This window comes from Siphateles boraxobius, unplaced genomic scaffold, assembly GCF_051911475.1.
Source record: "Siphateles boraxobius isolate OS27281-9 unplaced genomic scaffold, OSU_SipBor_1 6, whole genome shotgun sequence".
In the NCBI taxonomy this organism is placed as follows: domain Eukaryota; kingdom Metazoa; phylum Chordata; class Actinopteri; order Cypriniformes; family Leuciscidae; genus Siphateles; species Siphateles boraxobius.
In genome coordinates, this window is record NW_027509186.1 from 14,414,001 (window position 1) to 14,420,000 (window position 6,000).

Below are 6,000 nucleotides of genomic sequence, written 5' to 3' on the forward strand. Positions count from 1 at the left end.
CGCTCGGATTGCTTCATATGAGACCGCTTCAGCTTTGGCTTCGCGACCGAGTCCCGAGGTGGGCATGGCAACACGGCACGTTCCGAGTACCAGTTACTCCGACCTGCCGTCAGTTCTTCACCCCGTGGTCGAACCTCGATTTTCTCAGGGCCGGTGTCCCCCTGGCTCGAGCTTCCCGGCATGTTGTTGTCTCAACAGATGCCTCCACCACGGGCTGGGGCGCCATGTGCAATGGACATGCTGCTGCGGGCTCCTGGACAGGACCCCAGCGGCTGTGGCATGTCAATTACCTCGAGTTGTTGGCAGTACGCCTTGCCCTGCACCGCTTCCGGGCGTTGCTCAGGGGTCAACACGTACTAGTCCGCTCAGACAATACCGCCACTGTAGCGTACATCAACCATCAAGGTGGTCTACGCTCCCGCCGTATGTCACAACTCGCTCGCCACCTCCTCCTATGGAGTCAGAAGCATCTGAGGTCGCTTCGAGCCATCTTCATTCCCGGAGCGCTGAACTGTGCAGCCGACGAGCTCTCACGGCTTCAGCCCCTCCCTGGAGAATGGCGACTCCATCCCCAGTCGGTTCAGCTGATTTGGGACCAGTTCGGGGACGCGCAGATAGATCTGTTTGCCTCTCACGACTCGACCCACTGCGCCCAGTTCTATTCCCTGACCGAGGGCACGCTCGGCACAGATGCTCTGGCGCACAGCTGGCCGCAGGGCCGCAAGTATGCGTTTCCCCCAGTGAGCCTTCTTGCGCACACTTTGCGCAAGGTCAGGGAGGACGAGGAGCAGGTCATTCTGGTTGCCCCTTACTGGCCCAACCGGACCTGGTTCCCCGAACTAGTACTCCTCGCGACAGCACCTCCCTGGCCGATCCCTCTGAGGAAGAACCTTCTTTCTCAGGGACGGGGCACCCTATGGCACCCTCGTCCCGATCTTTGGAACCTCCACGTGTGGCTCCTGGATGGGACGAGGCAGGTTTGAGTACCCTACCACCAGCGGTGGTGGCTACCATCACTTCCGCTAGAGCGTCGTCCACGAGACACGTCTATGCGTTGAAGTGGAACCTCTTCGTCAACTGGTGCTCTTCTCTCCGAGAAGACCCCCGGAGATGCTCGATCAGTGTTTTGCTTTCCTTCCTTCAACAGGGGCTGGAGCGAAGGCTGTCTCCCTCCACCCTGAAGGTCTATGTTGCCGCCATTGCCGCACATCATGACCTCATCGAAGGTAAGTCGGTGGGGAAGCACGACCTGATCATCAGGTTCCTGAGAGGAGCGAGGAGACTGAATCCTCCTCGTCCTCCTCTCGTTCCCTCTTGGGACCTCTCAGTGGTTCTAACTGCCCTGAAGAGTGCTCCCTTTGAGCCCCTGCAATCAGTTGAGCTTAAGTTCCTGTCTATGAAGACAGCGCTCCTGGTTGCACTGGCCTCCATCAAGAGGGTTGGGGACCTGCACGCTTTCTCCGTTGACGAAGCGTGCCTGGAATTTGGGCCGGCTTACTCTCACGTGATCCTGAGACCCCGGCCTGGATATGTGCCCAAGGTTCCTACCACTCCCTTCCGGGACCAGGTGGTGAACCTGCAAGCGCTGCCCTCGGAGGAGGCAGACCCAGCCTTGGCACTGCTCTGTCCAGTACGCGCTCTCCGCGCCTATGTAGACAGAACGCAGTGTTTCAGGACCTCAGACCAGCTCTTTGTCTGTTATGGTGGGAAGCTGAAGGGAAAGGCTCTCTCCAAGCAAAGGTTGTCTCACTGGATAGTGGACACCATTGCCTTGGCTTACCAGCAGCAAGGTCGACCGTGCCCCCTTGGTGTGACTGCCCACTCCACCCGGAGTGTGGCGTCCTCTTGGGCTCTAGCGCATGGCGCCTCGCTAACAGACATCTGCAGAGCTGCAGGCTGGGCGACACCTAACACATTCGCCAGATTCTATAATCTCCGAGTGGAGCCTGTGTCCTCTCGTGTACTCGCTTCAACCAGCTAGTACCGGACCCGCTCAGGTGTCTTCGCTTGCTCGCCATTCCACTCCACGGACTGGATACGTGCGATATTTTCTCAGGTGAGCTTCTCCGAAAGCCCTGAGCTCCTCCAGCACTCCTGACGTCGGCGCCAGTGTCTATTGCCTGTGCGTCGGCTAGGTGCCTCCCGTGTGCATGGTCCCTCCTCTGAGCGACCCCCACATGTGTATTTCCACTGTAAGCCTCTCTGAGCGTGTGTCTTTCCCTTGGCAAGCCACCTTGCCACCCCTGGGGTTGAAATATTCCACCTGCGGCTGGACACCCCAGTGTTTCCCATATGCTTCCTTCGGGTCATATGTGTATTCTCTAAGTCCCCCCCCTCCGGGCTGGCATTAATTGCATACTTCCCCTAGCTTGGGATATGCTTCCCAGTGTACCTTGGTATTCCTGTGTTATATGGAGTCCTTTGTCCAGGCTGACAGGGATCTCGATTACGCAGGGCACTGGAAGACAGCTGAGAAGGTGGCGTGATTAGACTGGTAACCCCATTCGTCGTCATCCGACGTAACTCGGAGTGACAACGAAAGGGAACGTCTACGGTTACGTATGTAACCCTCGTTCCCTGAGTAGGGAACGGAGACGTTACGTCTGCCTGCCACTTTCCGCTGTACCGCGGGGATCGCCTGAGCTCAGTCTTGGCTCCTCAGCGAAGAAACATATCTGCTTGCTGCCGGCTTCCTCCTTTTATACCCACGAGGTGGGGCGGAGTTACGCCATGCAAATTCCGCAGACCCATGGCATTTCTTTGCCATTGGCTCGTTTTGTAATACTCGAAGTTGATAGGCTTTCTAAGCGAAACCCCATTCGTCGTCATCCGACGTAACGTCTCCGTTCCCTACTCAGGGAACGAGGGTTACATACGTAACCGTAGACGTTTTAAATTGTAATGAAATTTCCCAATATTACAGTTTTTTTTCTTTCTATTTTTAATCAAATAAATGCAGCCTTTGTGAGCAGAAGAGACTTTGTTTAAAAAAACCGATCCAAAACTTATGATGATAAGTCAGGTTTTGGAGAATAAAGCTGATACTGTTTGAATGAAAACGGAAGAAGAATGACACTGCACAGAAGCTAAACACTCCAATGTATCAAGCGTTTTTCCGACAGAGCCGGAGGCAAAGTCTGACATGATTGAATACAGAAAGAGAGAGTGAGAGACGGAGATTAAAGAAACAACATAAACAGATGCTAATCAGATTTTCAACCACTAAGACTAAATAATGCATTAAACGAGCCTGGTAAAAACGAGAAAAACACGCACGCACGCACGCGCGCGCACACACACACACACACACACACACACAGAAAACAGTAGCGCTCTCTATGTGCTTCCCCTTTGAGCTGGATCTGTTCTCTATTAAGAGAGGAATGCAATTACACATGAAGAAAGGCAATGCTGAGGATACACTACACTCCATTGGTCTCTAAACAACACACACACAATACGCGGCATGCGTTGCTGACAGATTTGGCGTGTAAACATTTGGAGACACAGCTTTTGAGTGTTTTTTCCTTGTTAATTCGTACTTGGAGCTCAGAGTTTGTGTGAAAGTCTGCGCCAAATGGCCTGGTGTTACTTTGACAAGCTAATGAGTTCATATCTGATCTCTATATGAACAGCACAGGCAGCCTGACAGCAGCCGAAGCTTGTGAAATGCTGCAAGAGACTTCAATATCGACAAGAAAACGATTTGGTGTTCGGAGCACAAAAAGAAGATATTTTGAAAAATCTCGGTAACCAAACAGTTGATGGACCCCATTGACTTCCATAGTAGGAAAACAAATAATATGGAAGTCAATGGGGTCCATCAACTGTTTAGTTGAGACCGATGCCTTCTCCAAAGGTTTTCACCATTTAAATGTTACGAAAAAGTTGAGTTATGAGTTAACGTGTTGCACATGTGTGTGTCTGTGTGAATGTATAACCTGAAGGTCAACTGGTTGCCAACCCATTATCTACCACATACGCCAGCTCTTTGGAGTCAGACATCTACATAATCATGAGAGAGATAGACGATGAGGAAAATACAAGTGACTCTGCTCAACGGGTGACAGCTGAGAATGTCAAAATGAAAATAATCTGCCGTTTCAGAGACAGGAAATAAAATAAGACCGCGAGACACGTGTTTTGTCGAGTCTGGGTCTTGTGGTAATTACGTGCAGCGCGACTGCGAGTTGTTTAATTATTAGATTGTCATTGTTTCTTTCTCGAAACCTAATTAATTTCTGGATATGCTTCTTGGAAAGAAAAGAGAAGAAGCGTGTTGAATTATTACCTGACAGATACGCTGATTGTCGCACTCGCTGATTTAATTACTATGTGTGTTTTAACTGACAGCTGAATAATGTAGATTGATCTAATTGTTTCTTACAAAACTAATAAACCAAGAAAAGTCTTCACGGAAATGCACGGAATGGCATTTGTGATCTGACGGAGGGAACATGGTAAAGTAATTATATCTTAATCTTTATGAGTTTACTACATGTAGCATTTGTACACTACAGGACAGAATATAATCGTGACGAATGACGTCAATGAAGAATCAATAAAAGGATACGAATTCAACCACACTGGTTTTAGAGCCCGTTTTATATATTCGGACATAATTCGTAATCTGAAAACAATGGCCTTTCAGAATTGTTGGAATCTGCCGTGTCTCTGTGTACTTTTCCAACATTCTCCATATCTGCACAGTTTATTTTGTGTGCGTGCTTGTAGTGAGAGCATGTGACCCGCTGACCTGTAGCATATCACACACACAGACAAACAAACACGGCATGATAGCACTCAAAACACACAGGCTTATCTGAGGACACACACCTGTTCCAAGCAGTCTCAATCGCTGATGCAGTTGTGAATATTTCTTTTAATACTTGACTCTTCAGAGTATTTAATCAAATAATTCACGTGGTTATACTCTGGGTTTTGGACACTATATTACAATGGTAACACTGTGTTTCAGGAGAAGCGTGAAATACCATGAAAACACCTGAAATCAAGCGGAGTACATGAATATGGTAATCATTTATATATACACAACCATTTATAAAAATGTGGGGTTGGTAACATTTATTAAATGTTTTTCAAAGAAGTCTCTTCTGCTCACTGAGGCTGCATTTATTTAGTAAAAAATATGGTAAAAGAGCAATATTCTGAAATATTATTACAATTTAACATAACTGAATATAATGTATTAAGAATAAATAATTATATATATATTTTAAAGCGTAATTTATTCCTGTGATGGTAAAACTGAATTTTAAGCATCATTACTCCAGTGTCACATGATCCTTCAGAACTCATTCTAATAGGATGATTTGATGCTCAGTAACATTTCTAATCATTATCAATGTTGAAGACTTAATATTTTGTGGAAACTGATACATTAATTCCAGGAATGTTTGATGAATAAGAAGTTCAATTGATTTGAAACATTTAACATTATGCACGTCTTTACTGTTAATTTAGATCAATGGAATGTAACCTTGCTGAAAAAAAAACTTTTAAAAATACTTTTGAATGGTATTATACAACAATAAATCAGATTTTAATTAAATCATCCATAAAAACACACCATAGTACTTTCTTTGAAAAGAGTAACCAGCAAACCAATCAGATGAAAGTCTTGTGATCATTTCCTATCTAATCTTTGTCGTTTTTTTTACGAATTCGATTCAAGATTTATTGCCTTTGACACAATGTATCTGCTCCGTGACTAAATCTTTTTTGTGTGTGTACCGCCTGAAGGATGATCTTTGTCAGAAGTGTTCTCGTCCTCTCTCCCTCTCTTTATCTCACTATCACAGTTTTGAAATGAAGAGGCCTGAGGGTTAGTAAGTTCTCTTTAGCAGTGCCAGAGCCTCACCTGCCCCGGTCCACCTGCAGCCTCACCTGTCTTTACCTCAGGGCCTCAGCACGGAGCGAAAGAATGAGGCCCGCGACGCAGCTCTGGCTTACATTATCTGCAGGGGGCCTCACGGGAGA

General features: G+C 47.2%; 1 protein-coding gene across 27 annotated transcripts in view; it reads right to left on the reverse strand.

Moving 5' to 3' along the window:
• The window catches only part of robo2 (roundabout, axon guidance receptor, homolog 2 (Drosophila)), a 516,011-nt gene that overhangs the window by 66,425 nt on the left and 443,586 nt on the right, over window positions 1-6,000 (reverse strand). The gene's annotated exons all lie outside the window — the stretch shown is intronic.